This window comes from Lissotriton helveticus, chromosome 11, assembly GCF_964261635.1.
Source record: "Lissotriton helveticus chromosome 11, aLisHel1.1, whole genome shotgun sequence".
Taxonomy (NCBI): domain Eukaryota; kingdom Metazoa; phylum Chordata; class Amphibia; order Caudata; family Salamandridae; genus Lissotriton; species Lissotriton helveticus.
The window spans coordinates 688,254,994-688,278,305 of record NC_136072.1 but is presented as its reverse complement, the minus strand read 5'-3'; positions in this window follow the sequence as shown (position 1 = coordinate 688,278,305).

Sequence of the window (23,312 nt, the reverse complement as noted above, 5' to 3'; positions counted from 1 at the left end):
ATCCGAATGTACGTGAGTGGACAAGCTGGAACAGGAAAACGTTTTTTAATTAAAGTAATTACAATTTATCTACAGAAAACAACTGAGTCGCATTTGTCTTGTGTTGTCACTGCTCCAACTGGGTTGGCAGCACACAATATTAAAGGAATTACTTTACATCATGTATTAATGCTACAGTAGAGAATGAAAACAAATTAGAATACCACAAGCTATCTGGAGAAGCTTGTTGTGAAGTTTCAAGAGTCTTGAGGAAAATGAAACTTCTCATTATTGATGAGGTAAGCATGGTATCAAGCTTAATGCTTGCCTTTGTGCATTTAAGAATGCAGCAAATTCTTTAAACAGAGTATGACGTATTATTCGGAGGAAAACACGTCATAGTTTTTGGAGATCTTCTACAACTTACTCCTTTAAAAGGACAACCAGTGTTTAAAACACTGGCACATGAAGATACCAGAAAGTCTTTGGTGAGCATTGGAAATGTAAACTTTTGGTCATATTTTGAGTATAAGGAACTTATTACAAATATGCGACAGGCAAATGATGCTGATTATGGAACTATTCTTCAAGATATAAGAATTGGAAAAGTGACTGAATATGGCAAACAAGATTTACAGAGACAATTACTTTCCAATTTGTTTCCAAATAAAAATATTGTCCCCGAGAAAATATACATGAGAATTGCAGAAAACAAATCTGTAATCTGCTTAATGCCAACACTGCGTGAATGTTCTATATTCAATGAAGAAATGTTAAAGTTGGAAAATGAAGAAATTATAAAATTGGAAGCTATTGATAAAATAGAACATGAAGGAATCACTATAATTTTGACTGAAAAGTTGAAGAGGAAATGGATTCTTTAGAGAAATCGATAAATAAAACTGCTGGTTTAGAAAATAATTTATATGCATGTGTAAACTGTAGGGTAATTTTACGACATAATTTGAATGTGGAAAAAGGTTTAGTAAATGGAGCAATGGGTAAAATAGTAAATTTTGTTAATTATGTAAATAGAGATGGTATAGAATTTTTGAAAATCAAATTTGATGAAATTGAAGAAGTACAATATAGTCGTTGTGCATCTCGGTTTTTGCTTGTAAAAGATTTGTATGTTCATAGAAAACAGTTTCCTATTTGTTTGGCGTATGCGGTGACCATTCATAAATCTCAAGATTTAAGTGTAGATAGTGCTTTAGTGAATATTGGAAGTACTGTGTTCAAAGAGGGTATGGCATATGTTGCTTTGTCTCGAGCGAGAACTTTATCTGGATTGTACTTGATTGATTTTGATGAGACAAAGATTAGTGCAGATGCAAGTTGTGTGAAAGGATATAATATGTTAAGAAGAGAATATGCACCCAATCTAGGTCCATATCCAATATTTGAAAAGCGTGTGGTAGGTAGAAAAAGAAGAATTGAGAAAATCTGTAGTGAAGCTGTAGAGAAAGGAAAACACAAGATGAAGTTGTGATTGCAAGCAAAAAGAAATAGGACAGTGTTGAAGAGAATGTTGGTTATCAGTTTGAAAATGGTTCTGGTGTCAACTGCTAGGCTAATGTAGTTGTTAATGTTTTTTTCTTGAAAGTTTGCTACAGCAAATTGTTGAAAATCTGAACAAAATATTCTGTTCGCTGTTGTATTCTGTTTATGAGAAATGTGGTAGTGATGAAAGTAAAATACAAACTGTTACTGATATTTGAATTTGAATTTAAAAAATGTGTTAAGCGCACGTATACCAGGCGGTTTCTTGGCGCTAAGGGATGAAAAACCTGGGAGACAGAGGAGCGGGGGCTAGGGCGATATTCGAAATGTTTTGGACATATGTTCTGGTTCTACTCAATTTACGCAGAATATTCAGCAAGATTGTCAGGAATTTGATTAAGGATAACAAAGGTAAGACCAACCTGACGGTTGCTGTGAGGCAGATAAATCGGAAGTCACAACAATAGTAAGCATGGAGAACTTACTGGGCAATTAAGGCTGTAAACTATAAATTCGGATCATGTATCAGCGGCAGTGTCAGTATAGTAAAAGATGTAAAATGATTTAAAAAAATAAATAAAATGGAGGGGGGGGGTTGGTACCTGGCGCCTCTGCTGCCATGCATAGGTCAGGATTGACCAATTTGCAAGTAAGGGGGGAGAGCTCGTAAGGGAGGGGACTCAGGGGGAGGGGAGGGGTACAGGGCACGGCACATTGACACAGCACAGCATATGGGTGAAAGAGGAAGGTTAGGTGGATGGTTGAGCACATATGGCATTAAACCACTTATGAATGAAATAAGTAAGGGAGGTGGCAAACGCAAAAATGGCAAACATTTTTTTAAGGTTTTCTGGCTTGGACAACTATTGGACGTATTTTAATGGGTACCCGACTAGTCACATGGAACGTCCGCGGTCTAAATGACTGGCAGAAGAAACAAAGGGTCTCTATTTCATTAAAAAAGATGAAGGTGGACTTTGTAATACAACAGGAAACGCATATCATGGGGACACAAGGGTACCTCTTGGATCAATTAGGATTCCATGTACTGGCATACTCTAAACAGGGAACCAGAAATAGAGGGGTTGCTATATTATCTAAAAACAAGGATATAATAACAAGAAAGAAATTAGAAGATCAGTGGGGTAGGTGGGTGCTTGTTGAGTGTCCTATTAATGGGGATTGGACTACCCTAGGGGCAGTTTATGGATCTACGGAGGAAGATCCAGAGATTTTTGAATTTTTGGATGTGGAACTAGCCACTTGGGCTCCCCGTATTATCCAGGCCGGTGACTTTAATATGAATGGCGCGGGTGGTTTAGGGCCAGGGCCATATGGGAGATACCAAGGCAGGAAAAAAGGGTATGCCAAGCACTTCTTAGCCTTGCAAGGAATAATGCACTATCAGATGTATGGGGCAGTTTAAAACCTGGAGACAAGGGGTACACATTTTACTCAGCTCCACAGAGGATCTGCGTAAGGCTGGACTATTTCTATACGTCTAACTCCTTGCTCTCTTATTTAAAAATTGAAAGGCTCCCTCGGGTATTTTCCGACCACAATCCGCTGATCTTGAATTTAACTTCAGCACCAATGACGAGAAGAGAGAGGGTATGGACATTTGAGAGAGGGCTTCTGAATGATGAAAAGTACATACAACATATGTCACAGTGGATTAAAACCTTTTTCGAGATTAACGGGTAGTGCGGCGGTAGGCATTGTTTGGGAAGCCTTTAAGGCGGGAGTTTAAGGGGAAACTCTAAGTTATAACACCTTCAAACGGAAACAGCAGCTGTTGAAAAATATAGAGCTACTCAAAGCAGCTCTGGATGCTGAGGAGGAACTGTCACAATGCGTCTACAAGGGGCGCTGCTCGATCAGGCACTTAGTAAGGTTGCAAAAGCAAAAATGGAGGCAGAAGAGGATGTTGCAAATAAGGCTGCTAGGATCTTTTTGGCAAATAGGGAGAGATGTCACGAGTTTAGCGAGACACTGGGACGTACACTTGCCGTTCGCACCAGGCAAAAGGTAGCTACAGGGGAAGTAAGGGAAATTAGGGACATGGCGGGAAGACTTCTTACAGACTCAGATGGGATACGCGAAGTATTTAGGCACTTCTATGCTAGACTATATGATGAGCAACAAAGCAAAGATCCTGAGGAAATAAGTGCATACTTGCAGGATATACCGGTGGCAAGTTTAACTGAGGAAGAAGCTGAAAGATTAGACGTACCTCTGGAGTTAGAAGAGATCAAAGCTGCCATACTGAATCTCCCTTCCGGGAAGGTGGCAGGGCCAGACCAAATTCCAATTGAATTTTATAAAGTTTTTTGGAATATACTCAGTAAGGATATGGTAAATACAATGCAGCAGGCACAGGTAGGGGACTCCATACCGGAATCCTGGGCAGGGGCGGATATTGTTATAATCTTAAAGAAGGGTAAACCGCTTACCGAACCCGGTTCATATAGGCCAATTACCTTAATGAATGCCGACACAAAGATTTACTCGAAGGTACTGGCAATAAGATTCGCTAGTATAATAGATACGCTGGTGAGTGGTAACCAGCATGGTTTTATTCCCGGGAGGGGTACTACCCACCATACTTGGAAGGTTATTACATTGTTTGATGCCACGGAAGTCACAGGAGACCCGATGATGGTAATGTTGTTAGATGCAGAAAAGGCCTTCGATCGGGTCTCCTGGGATTATCTGTGGCATATTTTAAGGAGAGCCGGGTTTAAGGGGGAATATGTTAAAGCGGTACATGCATTATATACAGCTCCCGTAGCTTGTATACGAGTAAATGCGGTATCAACTTTGCCATTACAAATCAAGCGGGGAACGAGGCAGGGGTTCCCGTGTTCCCCATTATTATTTGCGATGTACATCGACCCACTGGTCCGTAGAATGGAGATGAATGAAAGAATTACCCCATTGACCACAGGTATGGGCCAATGCAAGATACTTGCATATGCCGATGATGTGGCGGTCATTATACCAAACCCCACAGAGGCGATTGAATAGGTCGAGATTGAGGCTTTGAAGTTTTGACAGGTCTCAGGGTATGCGTTGAATACTTCTAAGACGCAAATAATAAAGAACCACCAGGTGGATTGCTCTGATCAGCGGGTGGTGCAGTCAGGAGTATATTTAGGGGTTACTATTACTTCTGAGTTAGATACTTTAGTTGAAGTTAATATAACTCCCATAATTACTAAAGTGAGGAAGGATTTAGATAGGCTTCAGAATTTGCATCTCTCTATAATGGGTCGTACCAATATCGTGAAAATGATGATCCTCCCTAAGTTCCTTTATGTTTTTAGGGCAATCCCGCTATTCTTTGAAGCCAAGTGGTTTAAGATTTTAGAGCACATGATTAACAGATTCATTTGGGCCAAGGGCAAGACGAGGAGAGCGTTGAGATTTTTGGCGCTCCCTAGGGATAGGGGAGGTTGGGCGCTGCCGGATTTAAAACTCTACTACTGGGCAGCTGCTCTGCAGTATATGACAGGCTTACTGGGGGGAGCAGAAGTAGAAGGGCAGGATGAGCTTGGAACGTTAGCAATATATGGCTTAGTGGCAGAGAATGTATTTCTGAAGCACACAGACTCAAGTTATTTTAAAAGGACCCGATTTAAGACGATTGCTGCTGTATATAATATTTGGAAGGCTTTCACAAAAAAATGTGGTCCTGGGGAAATACAACGCGTATACCAGAATCAGTGCTAACCCTGCCTTTCCCAAGGATATCTTTTCCGATTTAGTGTTTAGAGAATGGGGGAGACAGGGGATAATGAAGATTGGTGATATTATGGGTATACAGGGAATGATGCAATTCTCGGAGATCCAGGCAAAGTATGGATTAGAGTCAAGGCAATTTTTAAAATATTTACAAGTGAGAAGTTTCATAGCAATAAAGAATGGAGGGCTCGCAGGATTTGAAAAGAACTCAGTTATGGAGATTATCCAGGATGGCTCAGACTGTACAATTAAAAGGTTTTACTCTGAACTGATAGAGTATAAGCAGGATGATATGGACAGGGGCGCGGATAGATGGGCACTGAAGTTAGATATAGGGAAAGAGTGTTTTTACCTTTCATTGGATATGGGTCAGAATATCCTGTGCTCAGCGGCTCTTCAGGCACAACACTACAAAACCTTGTATCGATTATATTATACGCCTGCAAGAATTGCACAATGGGGGGGGGGACATTGGGAATCAACTGCCCATGGTGTGGAAGCGTAGAGGCCGATATAGTGCACCTTTTTGCAACATGTACTCATTTGTAAACAACACAAAAAGATATCGAGGTGTTCATTCATAGGTCACTAGGAATAAAGATTATTTTAACTCCTGCAATAATGCTCCTTGATGTGAATGACGATGATAGAAGGATGAAATGTGGTTACTTTATCTTTGTTGCCATGTAAGTGCTGAGGCTATGTATAGCTTCAGCATGGCTTGATTGCCTACCTCCGACCTATCACCAATGGCTAGCTAAATTATTGGCGACATATAATTTAGAGATGGCAATTTATGCAAGAAAGGGAAAAAAGGGAAGGAAGCTAGGTAGGCAAATTTGGGAGCCTATAACTAGGTGGAAGGAGGGAAATAGCACCTAGTTTGCTATATAATGCTATATTTGTTTACCATAAATTTTAATGCTCACACAATTTATGTTTTGCAATATATGTTAAGAATTTTTTTAGGAATGTGGCGAATGTAACTATAATGTAAGTATTTACTGTTATGTTTTCTTTATGCTGTGCCCTGTACAAGTGCAAGGGGAAAATACTTAATACAAATATTTTAATGTCAGGAATTTGTAATGTATATGCTTGTTGTATTGGAAGATGAAGGTATAGATGTTGAAAATCTTTTTGGCCTTTCTTATAAATGGGAACATAATTGTGAATATTGTTTGTTTACATGTAGCAGTAACATTGACAGTGAAAGATTCATATATTTGACTTTACCTGACTGTGAATCAGTGTCTTTTAACAATCTAATTAGGGGAGCAAGTCAAAACATGGAGTGTGGACAATGTAAATCAGAAATGTCATCAACATTATTTATACAAAGATATGGACAGTATGTAATTTTAATGCTGCAACATTTTAGAGCTGATGGAAGAAAATTGGAAACTTTAATTAAAAATGTTGTAGCTGGTCAAGTTTCAATATCAGGAAGAACTTTTGTAGCTGTTGCAATTATTTTTCATGATGGACCTTCTACAACATCTGGACATTACATTATTTATTTAAAGTGTCTGAAAGTTGGATACATTGTAATGATAGTCAATTGGTTTTTGAACAACGTTTGCATAAAGAATTACCGAATTCTTACCTAATATTTTTAAAGCCAAAATTTTAGGAACAAAATTTGGCCTTTCAGGATTACTGCTGTTAAGGTAGGTTACACTGGTGTTGTAGAGTATTTTGTAAGTGAGGGTGAGGAGCTTGAAGGTGATCCTCTTGTTGATATTGAGGCAGTGTAGGTGTATCAGGTGGTGGGTGATGTGGCTGCAGCAGGGGACATTGATGATCACTCAGGTGGAGGTCTTTTGGATTTGTTGTAGTTGTTGTAGGTGTTTGGCTGGAATTCCTGTGAAGAGTGTTTTGCCACAGTGTAGTGTGCTGCTGATGAGGGCCTGTGTCACTGTTCTTCTTTTGATTAGGATCCACTTGTAAATGTTGCGGAGCATGTGGAGGGTGTTATAGCAGTACGAGGAGACGGTGTAGACTTGCTTACACATGGAGAGGGAGGAGTTGAGGATGAATCCTAGGTTGTGGACATGGTCGGTAGGTGTTGAAACTTTTCACAGTGTAGTCCGGTGGCAGGAGTCGTCCGAGGCTGAGGGGGTGGGTCTGAGGATGAGGATCTTCATCTTGTGCAAGTTAATGTTTAGAGAGCTGCTCTTTATGTAGTTTGTGGCGTCCTTCATTGTGTCGTGGAGGTTACTTTTGGTGGTATGTGGCTTCTTGGTGAGAAAGAGGATGAGCTGGGTGTCGTCGGCGTAGGAGATGATGTTGAGGTTGTGATGGCAGGCAACTTGTGTGAGGGTGGCCATGTAGATGTTGAATAGCGTCGGGCTGAGGGATGGGCACTGGGGGACGGAGCAAATTATGTCCGTGGTTTTGGATCAGAAGGCTGGGAGGCAGACGCTCAGGATTACTATTGAACAATTTCCAAACTAAAAATTTGACGCATACTATTTGGCCGTGCGGAAAAGTATGTGAAACCATTCAGGACTTTTTGTTGTATATTTTGTCAGCATATATTTGTAAGTAACATTTTTTACAGTGTATGAAAATTAATCATAATGTTTTGTTATTTTATTATTGTTTGAGATGTGTCATATTTACGTAAGAAATTGCTCTTAGAAAAAAACATTTAAGATATCTTTTATTTCTATTTTTTAGATTGTTATTGAGAATGTTGAATGTTTTTTTTAAGATAATCTTATTGATTGTCTTTTTTTTGCCCGCTGTTATGTGATGAGTACTATTGAACTCACTGTTTCTTGTGAAATTCAATATATTCTGAGAACAGCACAAAATATATATTGTAACTGTATTTTTTTGTGTCTTCCACAGATGGTAATTTTATAATATATAATGTTTTTGTTATTTATTATGCTTAAGGTAAGTACAAGTAACTGTTAAAAATGGTCGATGGAATGTGCTCCTACCGAGCTGAAGTAACAAAACATGGATGGAGTACATTATTTTTTTTAAATGGTTTGTATCTTTTAAAGACATTTCAATATATTATATACTGAGTGTACCAGTGTTCTAAACCTGTTGCTGTGAGTATTTTCAACTTATATAAGGAATAATACTTTCTAATTATGTTAAAAGGTGAGTACTGGATAGGTCTTTAAGAGTTTATTCCTGTGAAAAGACATGAAGTATTTGAAAAGTAGTGTGATAATGGTACCTAAATATACACAGATACACAGTGTTATTCTGGACAACCAATAGTATCTCTTGCATTTTACTAAAACACATTTACTATTTTGGAATGGATAAGGCGAATAGACATAGTCTACATTTTTTAGTACTGCATTTTACTATAACAGCCTGAGTCTTTTCCTGTAGTCAGAAGGGGTGACTGGTTTCAAAATTTAAGAAAACTTAAGAACAGGATATCCTTATAAGTAATTATATTTATATAACTTTATAAAGGAGTAAAACTCTACTAATGGAATGTTATTAGACAATGGTATTTATATAAATTTTTTTAGGCCAAAATAGTTGAAAATGCTAGGTTGTATTATGTATTAAGAAAACAGATAAAATGAACTGTTTATATTTTTATACAAGGAGCTACAACATAAGAGAACATTTATGGAAAGAGTACAGATCCATACTGAGGAGATTTTGGAAATTACCTTGAGTGAAATTGAAGAACTAATCGTATCTGTCACAGGCAATGAGAGTGAAGAAGGGGAAATTAGTGCTGCAGACATGCGCTATGATTTCGAAGACGAAAGCTTTGATGCAGATTTTGTGGAAGCATTAAATTATGTTGAAATTTTAGAACAAATTAATTCCGAAACTGCTAACGAGGGAATTGATGTGTATGAAATACCTGATTAACTTGTTTTAGAAGCACTGTTAAATTATGAGATGTTAGAAGAATAAAAATTAATTGTTTAAAAATAATAAAGGTTTGAGCACTATCTACTAATGTATTCATTGTACTAAAAGTGAAGCACTTATAGATTCAGGTATTCATTCTTTACATTTTTGTATTGATTTAAAATATGCAAAGTGGGTCTGAGGGCATGGATTGCTTAAAATCCCTATGGACTATACATGCAGTCTTCTATGCACCTAAGCAAACTTGTGTTTTATACCTTCAATTCCCCAGTCTGTATCCTTCCACTTCCACTAAACACTCTGACACTGCTGTTTCAGTATTGTAGTGAGTCATTCAGCAGTATGTGCTTATCTATGTACTGTGGTAAAACTGTAGCTGTTATAAATTTAGTTAGGCACTTTGTTTGCAGAACTATAATCATCTAGTCAGTACTTAAGTATTCATGGAGCAAAGTAGGTCTTACGCCATTGACTGCTTTAAACCCCTATAGACAATGCATGCTGTCTTTTATGCACCTGCAAACTTGTCTTTTATACCTTCAATTCCCCAGTCTGTATCCTTAGACTTCCACCAAACACTCTGACACTGCTGTTTCAGTATTGTAGTGAGCCAGTCATCAGTATGTTCTTTTCCATTGTACCGTGGTAAAACTGAAGCTGTAATAAATTTAGTAAGGCACTTTCTTTGCAGAACTGTAATCATCCACTCACTATCTAGATACTCATGGATTAAAATAGGCCTTAGGCCATAGAATGCTTCAACCCCCTATAGATTGTGCATGGAGTGTTCTATGCACCAGCAAACTTGTCTTTTATACCTTCAATTCCTCAGTGTGTATCCATACACTTCCAGCAAACACTATCATACTACTGTTTCAGTATTGTAGTGAACCATACAGCAGTATGTGCTTACCTTTACACTTTTGTAAAGGTAAAGCTGCTATGCATTCAGCCACACACTCTGCATGCGGAATTGTAATCATTCAGTCAGTACCTAAGTACTCATGGTGAAAGTGGGCCTTAGGGCATGGACTGCTTGAATGTCCTATAGACTATGCATGCACTGTTCTATGCACCTGCAAATTTACCTTTTATATGTTAAATTCCCCAGTCTTTATCCTCACACTTGCACAAAACACTCTGTCATTCCTGTTATAGTTTTGTAGTGACTCATTAATCAGTGTGTAGTAATCCATTCACTACATTCAAACAGTAATCAGCAGATGTACAATAAGTGGTACATCCCCAGAGATATGCCAGTTATTGTGCACTGTGACATCACCACCATGGATGCATTGTATTTACAATGTGGTATATTATGGGGCAAAAACGGCACAGATATGTGATGTATTTGTGATGTGAAGGTGGCGCATTGCTTGACTTGCGTTAGAAACACAACGCAGCTCCAGCAATGCTCTTGGGGCCCTATGCTTCAAAGCTGTGTCAATCCTTACACCTGTTTCAAGATGCAGCATAAGCGTAAAAGTGACTGAATGAAATCTTATAGATTTCACTTAGTCACTTTTAGGAGGCTTTCCTGCACCAGAACAACTCCAACGCCCCCCCCCCTCCTCTGTGCAGGAAAGCCTCCATCTGGTGCAGGGCTTTACAATGTGATGCACCTTCCATATGCATGTCATTGTAAATACCACACACCATGGCACATCTTTTGCACCACCGCTGCATCACAAAAATTACGCAACAGATGTGTAAAAGAGGCACAAGGGGGTTGTAAATCCGCTCCTAACACATACAAATTCACCCAGGTAGTTTCACCAGCCGTGCAAATTGAAGCATAGATTTGTAACATATTTATATGGATATGTTACATTTAAGTGCTTCGGAAGTACTACACTATACTATAAATACCTTATAGATTTATGCTGTAGCACTTCCTTATAGTTCTGCACTTTCACATTCACCATACAGTAGTAATGTATTCATTCATTCATTTATGAACTACACATTCATTCTGACAAGCTTTTACACACTAACATAGAAATATAGTTCTTTCTTTGACCATTGAAGGTAGTTTTAAAAAGAACTGTTTTTTTGTGTTTTTAGTTTTCTATTTTTTTTGTATTTTTTTAACAAGTTTTTTTTTTAAACTAAAAAAATAGAACAGTAACCCAAAAAGTGTCCAACAGGAACAAAATGGAATGTGAAAACAAAACTAATGACGATGACAGCGATGCTCATGCTTCCTGTGTTTTATCAGGTTGATAGACTGTTCACCGTAACATAAAAGTTCGTCACAATAAATGCAGAGGATTTTAACTTCACCAAAATCATGTTCTATCTGGGGTTGTGGACTGCTTCCCACAGGTGGTGGTGGTGCACTTGATGTAGTTGCTACAGCAGCAGGTGAGTCCTCTTGCAACCTCCGTGTTGCAGTTCTTGCAAAATTGTTAGGGTGCAAGGTCTTCACATGCCGCACCATACTTGCAGTGCCAAATGAATATTTTTTTGCAGGATTGCCCCTGGAAAGTGTAGTTTGGCAAATTTTACAGGTCACAAGAGGTGCATTGACCTTTTTTTCCCCATCAGGGAAAGTAAAAAACTTCCAAATGACCGCCTCCTTTTCCTTCCTCTGAGGTGCTTCTGCAACAAATTATCCATCAGAGGAGTGGCTGGAAGATGAGTCCATAGGTGTTGTCATCGTTCTAATTTGACAGGCTTCAGAGAAGAGATCCTTCTTCTTAGAAAGTCAAAGTAGAATGATTTAAATAGGAGGGGTATTTCAAGAGTTGGAATAGGAAGTGTTATGAACCAATCTAGTCTCTTCTTTTAAAGTCACATGGCTTTGTGTACGCTTTCTGTGCCTTTACGGTGCTCTTACGATGCGAGTGTGAACGACGTACTTGCGATTTGCGTAATTGCTTTTAAAAGTATTATACGCCTATTATAAGTTAAAAAAACTATTTTCATGATTATCCCAGATAATGTCTTCCCTTAATATGTACATTAAATACATAAATATATGTTTATGAACAATTACAAACTTTCGCGGCGTGCGCGTACGGAACGCCGTACATGATGTCACGCGGAAGCGTTGATGTGACGCGCAATGTCAAAGTGTATCCGTATCCTGTGCATGGGTTTGCGCAGAGGACGATTTACCGTTCAAAGTATGGTACGATCACGTATCAAAAAAAATGAAAAAGGAATTATATAGAATTTAATTTTAATATACTGTAAAAATAGTTTAATTAATTAAAAAACGAAATTTGGAAAGTACTTTTGTTATTATTTTACATTACAAATATGAAATATAACTTAGAAAATAAAATAAATATACATCTTTATAATAAAAATGTAAGAAATTATTAAAAAAAAAAGAAATATCATAATTAATTCATTTAAAAATTATCATTTACAAAACCTTTGAAATTCACTGAAAAAAACCATAGGTTTCAGCCACGTTATAGTTAGAAATTGGCATTTAAAAAACCTTAGAAATTCACTGACAAAACCATAGGTTTGACACATATACTAGTTAGCTGGACATTTCACTCATACAAAACTATTGAAATTCCCCCGTTATAGTTAGTTCAGCTAACTATAACTCGCGCGCCTGCAATGCACTGCTGATGATGTCACATATTGCATCACTCATGACATGGTCAGTGACATCACTCATGACATCACTGACAAAAAAATTAAACAATTACCCTAATTAAATGTCAGTTAAATATTTAATATTAATTATCAACGAATTATTAATTTAAAATCATGAATTACTTCCCACCCATTACCCCTATACCCCTATAAACCCCACAGCCTGCATCTAAAGAAAAGTACACCATTACCATAATTAATTAGCAATTAATTCATTCATATTGATTAAACCAATTAATAATAAATTGCTTTCGACAATTAGCACTATGAAATCTCAATTAAATGAATATTAATAAATAAAAAATAATCATTAATTTATTATAATTAAATTACTTTCCACCCCATTCCCCATGAACCCACAACCAGCTCCAAACTAAAAAACGCAAAATGTAATTAAAATAAATGTGATAACTACTAAAAATGTAACACATATATTCAAAAACATAAACAATTCTTATACAAAAAAAATACATCACATACATTTAAAATACACTAAAATACATAAAACTAATAAAAAAATTGATATTTTAAACAACTATATTTTTGCAAACAATATTAATGACTTCTATATTTTTAAAAACGATATTTCTTACCTTAAAATCAATATTTTTGACCATGGTATTCTTGCTGTCGATATTTCTGACTCATGATATGTAGGACTAGATTTTTCAGTAGGTCGACATTTCCAACTGGATATTCTGTCTGCACATCGCCTTGCCGGTTAGCGCCTTATGAGTAAGACAACAAAGTTTGAAAATGACGAGCTTCCTGACTGGCAGCCAGTGCAAAGCTTTCAGAATGGGTGCAGAGGAGGAGCGTGAAGAGAAATTGCAACTCGCCAGAAAGCAGTGTTCTGCACAATCTGAACGTTAGACATCAGTATGTCATTTATTGCAACTAGTAACACTTTTCCATGGTCTAAGCGACATGTTATCAAGGCCTGGTCTAGAGTTTTCCTTGAGGTGGACGAGAGTCAAGGAAAGACTTTCCCTAGTAGGTGCATTGTGGCAAAGGAAGAACCACAGGTTGTGCTGACTTGGTCGTTCATAGATAGTGTCTTATCTAGTTTAAAGCCAAGGTCTTTTACTAACGGTCTCAGGCATGGGGTCAAGCCTGACTCAGCAGGCCACCAGTCCTCAGACCAGAGCTCCTGACCAAATGAAATGACAAATTGGGTATGTTAGTGAAAGATATAATTTTGAATCTGCATGTTTTAACAATTTGCACAAGGGGGCCCACATGGACATTGATAATAATGTAGGGCTCAAGGAGGAAAACTGAGGGACCCCTTGGTTGATCAACATTGTACGCTACTTGAAGGAGTCTAGAGAGACTGTCTGAGTTTTGTTGTTAAGAAAGTCCGAGAGCCAGTGTAGCGCCCTGCCATATACACCCATGTCATAAAACCTACAGATTAGTATTGCATGGGGGTCTATATTGAAAGCCCCTGATAAATTGAGCAATAGCAGCATAACCAGAGTGCTAGCATCCAGGGACAGTCGAATATTGACGGTGACTGCCACTAGTGTGGTATCTGTGCTGTGCATTGCTCGGAAACCTGATTGTTAGGAGTCCAGGATCGTATGCTCTTGAAGGAAGCGGAAAAACCAGACCAGCAGCAGAGCACCAGCAAAAAGCCAGTCAGGAAACCCCGACAACACCGCCCTCACCATGAGACACTTCATAGTGGCAAGCGGGGTGCCAACAAGCAGCTAGGCAGATGCCATATGTTGCCAAATGCAAAAAAAAAATGTGACAGGCATTCCAAAGAAGAACCGCAACACCGGAGCGCAGGGTCCCACACAAGAGCAGGAGGAAGCGTCAGGATGCGTCCGACCAAGAACATAGAGGTGCCATCCAGGAATCAGGCAATCCCCCGCGACTGCCGATTCCAGAAGTGTACCAATAAAAAGCAGACTACGAGCACCCATCCTGCTCGGAAAGAACAGGTGTAACAGCGAAGACATGCAGTCCTACTGTAACGGAGGCACCCACCTGAAACAGGCAGTTGCCTTGCGATAGCACATTGTTCCAGCTTACAAGCACAAGAGCCAATAACACAGTGGCAGAACATGCCACGTGCCCGCCTTGTAAAGAAAACAAACAAACATCCCCTGAGGCTGTCACATGCTGGCTAGCAAGCCACAGATGAGACTGGTGATCTTAAATACCCAGCATGCAAACATGACCACAAAACAACAATAAGACCGCTACAGCAGTTCTTGTAGAAAAAAGAAACAAAAACATGCATACCGTAGCCAAGATGACAATCGGCTGCAGAAAAAAGAAAGTAGGAAGTCCTCCCTAGGAAGTAAGTATTTATACCTTATGGTATGGGGGTCATCTTGGATTGCGAAGTAAAAGTCAAGTTTGATGATTAGCTTCTACATGAATGGAGATAAACTCAAACATAAGGACTGTGACGAGTAAGACGTGGACTTGGAGTAATGAATATTACCTGTAAGTAAATGGGCTTTAAGTGATTTGTCCAAGATCACAGGATGTTGAGCCAAAGCAGAGAATCTAATTTGGTTCCCCAGCTCCAAAGTCGGCAGCTCTGACCTTTACACCACACACTTCTCTTCGCCAAAGATATTTACTTTTGTTTTCTACTGCCTCCTTACCAAGCAGCTGACACAGGATTTACTCAGGCTACTTGGTTCTGCTGAGCTGCCGAAAGGGATCCGGCCTTCATGCTGGCAAAGCTAAATGAGTCGCCACAGCTCTCATGCTTTGTTTCTGTTCCTTAGCTCTTCACCCTTGATCAACTAATAGTTCCAGAAGACCTGTGCTGTGACAGATTAAAAAAAAGATGCTGCTTGTTTAGATGAGTTTAATTGAAACTGTTGCATTTAAGGGCAGGTACATGAGGACTTCAGCTTTTTCCCCATTAAATCTGCCCAGACCATTACCTTTGTGGGGCTAGAAGTAATTCCTGAGGAGGATAGTAGTTTGGGGTTTACTTAAGTACAGGTGGAAAGATGTACTTCACTTTAAAATGATGAATTATCCTAGGCATTGGCAATTCCCAGTCAGATTCCCCCGTCAGGAACAAAGAATTATGAAATACAAAGAAAAGGTATGGATATGTAAGCATTGTAATGAGATGACCGTAATACTAAAAGGTACGTTAAGCATGTCAACTTTTAGGTACAGCCGCTGATTCACATAGACCTTTCATGATTCATATTGTCACGTGTGAACATTAGTCAAGAGTTCCAATTTTGGCCTTTTGAATTTTGTGGCTTTTCTGTGACCTGTTTCTTTGATTTTGGTTTTAGTTTCTGGCATCTGCTAATGACTATCGGTTCATAAACTGTTTCAAACTCCCTATGCGCATGTAATGTACATTTGTAACGCTTAGCAGCAGGCACGGAATAAACGCGCACATTTAACACATCATGGGTCACAAAATCATGCATAGAAAATAATGAATTGCTGCAGTTGTAGCCTTCTTCTACTCATTATTTTAGATTACCTCTAATTTTAAATATTGGCTACCAAGCACCAATAATGATTCGCATAAGCACAAAGTGTTCTTACTGTTCCAGCTATCTATACTGAATGTCTACTTACAATGACACCCTGGGAAAGAGTGTGCCTTCAGGTGCACTAAACCAAAGATCCTGCAGTACAATATTGGCACTCATTCAAGTGTGCTTGGATAAAAGGAACTGGCTATACATGTAAAAACCGGTATAATTATTTCATAAAACTTTGCGTTATTGCTTCAGCTATTATTTACCCTACACTCGAGACTCACATCATCTGTTTGAACACAATGTCCCCCTATACAGATTAGTTTGGGGTATTTTCTACACCTGGTAAATACCTTACTCCAGAGTGGGGAATTTATAAGTTGAGGTAAATACCTCCTATTTTAAGTTTTTAACTTCAAATTAAGGCATAATCTATAGAATCGATATGTAACTAACCAAGGGCCACATGTACTAAAGTGTTTGCGATTACCAAATAGCACATTTTTGCGATTCACTATCCGGTAATCACAAACAGCAATGTACAAATGTGAGCTTTGCACATTTTGTGAGTCCCAGTGGGTCGCAAATAGACCTACCTCATGAATATCACTGAGGTAGGTCTATGCAAGGAACTGCAAAAAATCACAGGGATAGTGGCCTGCTGTGGTCAGCAGACCACCTTTTCTGTGATTGCTTGTAAATAAAGTAATATATTTGTTTTAAATGAAGCCCATTTTCCTAAAAAGGAAAACAGGATGGTGTTTCAAAAAGATAATCACTTTTAACAAACATTTACAAAGGTGAAGGGGTCCCTTTGGGAGCTCTTCACATTTGCAAATTGGTTACCACCTACTTGAAGTAGGATGTAAAATGTGAATGTTTTGTAACTGCATTTCAGTAAAAAAAACATTCACACATACCACTGCGATTCTGTAAGAGGAATGGACGCCCCAAACATGCCCCTTCCTAATACCGAATCGCAAACCCAAACTCAAAAAGTATTTTTCTAAGGGCCATATGTATCATCAAACTATTTTGCATTTCCTAAATAGCGAATTTTAAGGAATCGCTATTTAGGAAATGCAAAACGGTATGTATGTACAAAATCCCTTTTCAATAGCGATTCCTTAGCATTCCTAATTTGCGATTAGCAAATTGCTAATTGCAAATTACCCATTCATTTCCATGGGCCAGGAGGCCCATAGGAAGGAAAGTGCAATTTGCGATTAGCAATTTGCTAATCGCAAATTGGGAATTTTTCCAAGGGGGCAGGGGTGTCTCAAGAACACCCTGCTGCACCCCTGAAAAAGACATTTGGGGGCATATGGTGCACATAAATGCCCTAAGGGCATGTATGGGCGTCATATGGCACCTTTTGTTTTTTGGAAAAAAGCTTTTTGAAAAGAATTCGCAAATTACCACCAACTAGCAGTTGGTGGTAATTTGCGAATCCTTAATGGCATTTTTTGCATATTTTTTGTTTGATACATTGCATTTAAGGAATCGCAAAATTTGCGATTCCTTAAGTGCAATCGCAAAATAAGGAATAGCAAATTTTGCTATTCCTTATTTTGCATCAAACATGTTTGATACATACCATTTGTCTAATTAGCATTCGCAAAGACCGAAATTCGCAGAATTTCGGCCTTTGCGAATGCTAATTAGCTTGATACATATGGCCCTAAGTATTCTATCTGTCAGAGTACACACACCTATGGCAACAATTGAGTTGTATTTTTTGGCTGAATATCAAAATTATGTTAAAATTCATGAAGACTCACTTGTGCCTAGTGGTTAACGTCCTAGACTCTCCATCTGACGGGTAAGGCTTTGACTCCTGATGTGTAGATGGTTATGCGTCTGTTCTAATGTTTGGTACATTCTAAATAGTTTCCACGTTTTTAATAAATCACAGGTTAATGTCTTTTTTAATCGATCAAAAGATATTTTTCTTGCCGTTCTGTGTGAGAATATCTGTTTTTAAGTGTTCAATAGTCCAAAGATTCATAGACACTTCACTCGCTTTCTTCTCTTTCTCCCTTCTCTTCTCTCTTTCCATTCTCTATGCTCTTTCTTTCCCTCTCTTTCTGTCCCTCTCCATCCCTTTCTACTTCCCTCCCTCCTTTCCTCCATACTATTCTGCAAATGATTTAACTGTCTGAGTACACTCACATATAGCACCATATTGGCTTGTATTTTTGGGCTGGATTTCACAGTTATGTTTTTATCCCACATAGTAGAGCAACACTTGTGGCCTTGGGGTTAAGGCCTTGGGCTTTCAATCTGAAGGCGTATGGGTTTACTCCTGGTATATAGGTTTATGCTTCTTTTCTAATGGCATTCCTTCTTTTGTAACTGGAAAACTTAGCAGCTTAACCAGACAAATACTGTAACAACTGAGGTGTTTTTGAAAATAATAAAGTTTTTTTTTCTGATCTGATCTGATTTAATTCATCATGCTACAGTTAAGTGACATTTTTACATGATAAAAGACTGCAAGTAAAAAAAGAGAGAACAGTCAAATGATCCTTTTAAAAAAACCCTAAAAAAACGTTATACTATTAGTGCCGTCCAATGCCCACCGTGATTCAGATAAACCCTCTTCAAGTTGTACAGAAAGGTTAAAATAGTTGATTGTTCATTCAAATAGTGGACACTAGTGCCAATGGTCTTTTTTTTAGCACTGTCTGTAATAGTGCAATAACGCACGTGGTTAAAAAGTCAGCGCTTGGAAAGTGTAACAGAACATCACTGGTGTAACGAAACTTGAGGGGGCCACCCTGCAAGGTATGTTGAGGGGCCCCTACAGACTGGATCAGGAGCTCTCTGGCCAGAGAACTGTGCTGTAGTGGCCCGTTGGGCTTGTGCCCCGCCCGCACAGCGGGGGCTGTGGGGTCCTGTGTTACGCCACAGCAAAACATGCATTATGGCCACTGCTATAGCTCTCCATCCAATCGTAAAGTGCAATCAGGGAACATCAGAGCAATTAATTGTTTACCCACAGCGAGACATCGCGATGGCACACAAAGTTAAAGTGGTGGTGCTTGGAGAGTGTAGCACAGGATATGTGATGGGCACTGCTATAGGTCTTGGACTAATCATAGAGTGCGCTCAAGTGACATCACAGTATTTGCTTGTTTGCCTGCAGCGAGACATTACTTTGCAATACTTTGCTCTGCTCTGACTATTGCAGAGGCTGCTCCCGAAGACGGCTCGTGAGCCGGCGCCATAACCAGCGCCGTGTCCCTCCAGATAAATTAGTGGGGGGCGGCTTTTAGCGGGAAAAGGGACAAAGAGGCCAAAAAAGCAGCCCCCCCACCTTCCTGCGGCCGCAGGAGTGGCATCGACACCCCCGGCCAATGGGGGCCAGGGCGGGATACGAACCCCCCAATGGGAAGGGGGCCTACCTGGAGGTGAAGGCGAGTCGGGGGGCATATAAGCACTGCTCCCCTAGTCAAGCTCCTATCTTTACGAAACGGGGGAGCAGCAATGGCGGTGGTGTGCCAGAATAGGTCCACTCACCTTCAGATGCCTCACGGGTGGGTGAGTTGGCCTAAGGACAGGTGTGTAGGACCACCCACTCTGGGATGCCTCACGGCTGGGTAACTTGGCCTACCAAATGGGGGGTAGCAAACAGAGACGGCGCTCGCAGCCCACCCCCCGCCACACGGCAGGGCACAACCAAGTTGGACAAGGTGGCGAGATGGCCTAACTCCGGGACAGAAGCTACTCCCTTCCCGTGCAAACAGGGCACAAAAAAAACAGCCTACCAAAGAAAATGATCCAGAAGGGCCAAGAGACAATACCAAGGAAGTTTGTTATGACATAGCATGGAAACATGTTTCCTTGTATTCCTAATAAACTGCAGCCAACAAATGACCACCACAAGACAAACGTGTACGTTGGCTTTTCTTGTCATGATAAGGAATACAGTATGGGGGTATATACGATATACAGGAGGGAGGTAGGCAGAGTGCGGGGTTATGGGACAAACATGCTGCAAGCTAAGGATTACATTTTTGTTTCCTTTTTCTCAATTTACGATCGACTACTGACAGTATTGCATGGGTATTTTGAGGTTCATCTTGATTTTTGCTCAAGGCAGCTGAAGGCGCTGATGCCCTCTTCAAAGATGATGTGCACATAGCTTTAAGCAGTTTATCATAACTAGTTAAAACCTTTACCAGACAGACTATTACCAGGGCATTCGAGCCTTGCAGACAGAAAAGAATGGTGTGGTGACATGTCCTTATCTGTGAGTGTTAAATATACTACTTAGTAACTTTCTGCGTTCAGATTGCAAGGTGGAACACATGCACAATACGTGCAAGAGAGTTTCTTCTGACCCGAGGCACAGTCTGTGTAGCATTGAGCTAGGTTTTAGGGCCCACATTGGCAGTGCATCGTTTGATGGCGATAGGCCAAGCCTCAGTGTTAAAAACCTAGTTTTATTACAGCCTTTGATTGTTTCAAACAGGTAGCTCTGTTGGATAGCGATTTGCATGTGTCTATACATGCCTCGAGTCCTCATGCTTTTTGAACCGTTCCTTGTCTTTTGCCCAAGACAGTTATTTATTTGTTTTTTCATTGCAAGTTTATAGCATTGTAGGGTATAGTTACTTCCCAGAGATGATGTGGGTCCAGCATCTCTAAAGTCTCACTTCTGATGTGGGTCGAAGGGTTTGTTTTAATGCCATCTTGAATCTCTTTCCAGATATATGATCTTAATGTATCCTGCACGCCCTCTCTTAATGATTACATATACTTAAGAAGGACACCTTGCTGTATGAACCCTGGCTCTTGTAGTCCAAACTCTAAACAAATCTGTGCAGGTGAGGTATTCCGCAGAAAATGAAATATGAGGCAGAAACCTTGCACTGAGAGTTGTTCAAAAACAAATTTAGCTTCCATGGGAAGGCTATTGATCCACAAGCTAGCATTTAGATCAGATTTGCTTTGATTGTCACCAAGATTCGTTTCAAGGTTGATATGGGTATTTTAATATGTATTTTTTAAAGCAGCAATCAGTGAAGCCAAGCAAGGAATGAAAAATTAGCTAGCATTCGCACCAAAAATTTTCAATTCTATTAAGGAAAGGGAGGCAAAGATTAAGCTTTCTCTTTCTTTTACTGCAAACAAACAGCAGCCAATAAGATCATTTATAACATTCATAAAAAAACATTCCCAGAATGCTTAGTGTGGATGTACAATAACCATAGAGACTAGCCCTATATAACAGTCCTCAAACCGGAACACTTCCTCTTTCTTTGCCCAACGAGCAGAGTCCAACTCTATAAGTATCAGTCCAAGAAAAACGATAATGCATCCAAAACACAGGAACTGTAGAACTTGAAACTGAAGGTCGGAGAACCAAACTTCTCTTAGGACCACACCATGGTCTATTCTCCTTTCTGATCAGAAATTTTATAGTCGTAATAATTCTCATCAACTGGTAAATCAGGATGGTAAACATGACACTATGACTCAGAATATCTATTTTTACCTGGGCGGGATAATCTTCGCCTCTGTGTCCTTAATAGAATTGAAAATTCTCGGTGCGAATGCTAGCTAATTTTTTTTCTATTACAGGACCGGAGGCTTCTGATTATGCAAGTTAAAAGCTTATCTAACACAACAGAAGCTACATCGCCCCCAGGTTTATAATAACATTGTTTGAAAGTGGAACTGGAGGACCAGTCAGCCGCTTTCATGATATCATGTATACTGGTACCAAGCATGAATGATTTGGATGCCATAGCACCCCTAACTTAGTGTGCCCCAAACAAGTTAATGTCAATACCTGATTCAGACTTAACAAATCTCAGCCATCCGCCAATAGTATCGGAAGTAACAGGTTTAAATGGTTTCTGTAAAGCAATAAGTAACCTTGAACAACCAGCTGGGCGGAGTGAACATGTAACGTCTTCATACACTTTGAGACATCTGACCACACAAAGCTTATCATTCAAAGTAAACACATTGTAATCAATGGATCTGGAAAAAGTTTTGGTACGAGCAGTAATAACAAAAGTCACACCTTCATGTAATAAAATCTTACACTCTGAATCAAGCACTCTAACATCAGAAACCCTGCGACAGGAAGATAAGCATAATAACATGACTAACTTAGCCGACAATTGCTTACGAGACAGTGACTAAGTATTAGGCCATGCATCAAACAAATTCAAAACCTTCGAAACATCCAATAAAGAAGTATACTTTGACTTGGGTGCATTGGCTACCCGAATACCTTTCAAAAGCTTGCACACTACCGGATGCATGCCCACTGGCTTGCCATCCAGTTGAGAATGGCCTGCTGAAATGGCTGAACGAAAGTTATTCACCGTTTTATAGGATAAGCCATCAGCAGCCTTCTGGGAGAGAAAATTCACGTTGTGAGAGAGATCTACTTCCACAGGATCCAGGTGTTTCTCCAAGCACCAACCCAGCCAAGCCTTCCATATCGCTTTCTGGTTGAAGGAGCCCAGGCTTGTTGGATAAAACTGGAAGCTTGCTCCAAAATTCCTGGCAACGACCACTGTTGCCAGAAAGCCTCCAGCCCATTAGGGACAGCTGCCCCATCAGGACTAACGGTTGGAGCTCTCCATGAGGGCCCTGGAGAATTAACAGGAAGCACGGGAGGCGAACCGGGTAATCGCATGTCATTTCCAGGAGAAGTGGGAACCACGGTTGCAATTTCCACATCGGGGTGATCCGCAAAATCTCCTTTTCTTGTCGAGAAACTTGATTTGCCACTCAGGGTATCAGGACAAATGGGGGAAATGCGTAATGGAGACTCAGGGACCAATCCTGTGTGAATGCATCTGTTGCCTTCGCTAGGGGATCTGGCCTCCAGCTGAAGAACGACTCCAACTGAAAGTTCAGTCTGGAGACAAAGAGATCTATGTTGAACGGACCCCACAGATATTGGATCTGGTGAAACAGGGATGGGTGAAGCTTCCAATCATTGTAGTCCTTCAAATGGCGTGAGTGCCAGTCCACTACTGCATTGTCTCGCCCCGGAAGGTATTCCGCAATCACTGTTATCCGATGCACTAGGCAATAGTACCAAAAGTCCTTGGCGATCTCCACCAACATCGAGGATCTGGTTCCCCCAGCTTGTTG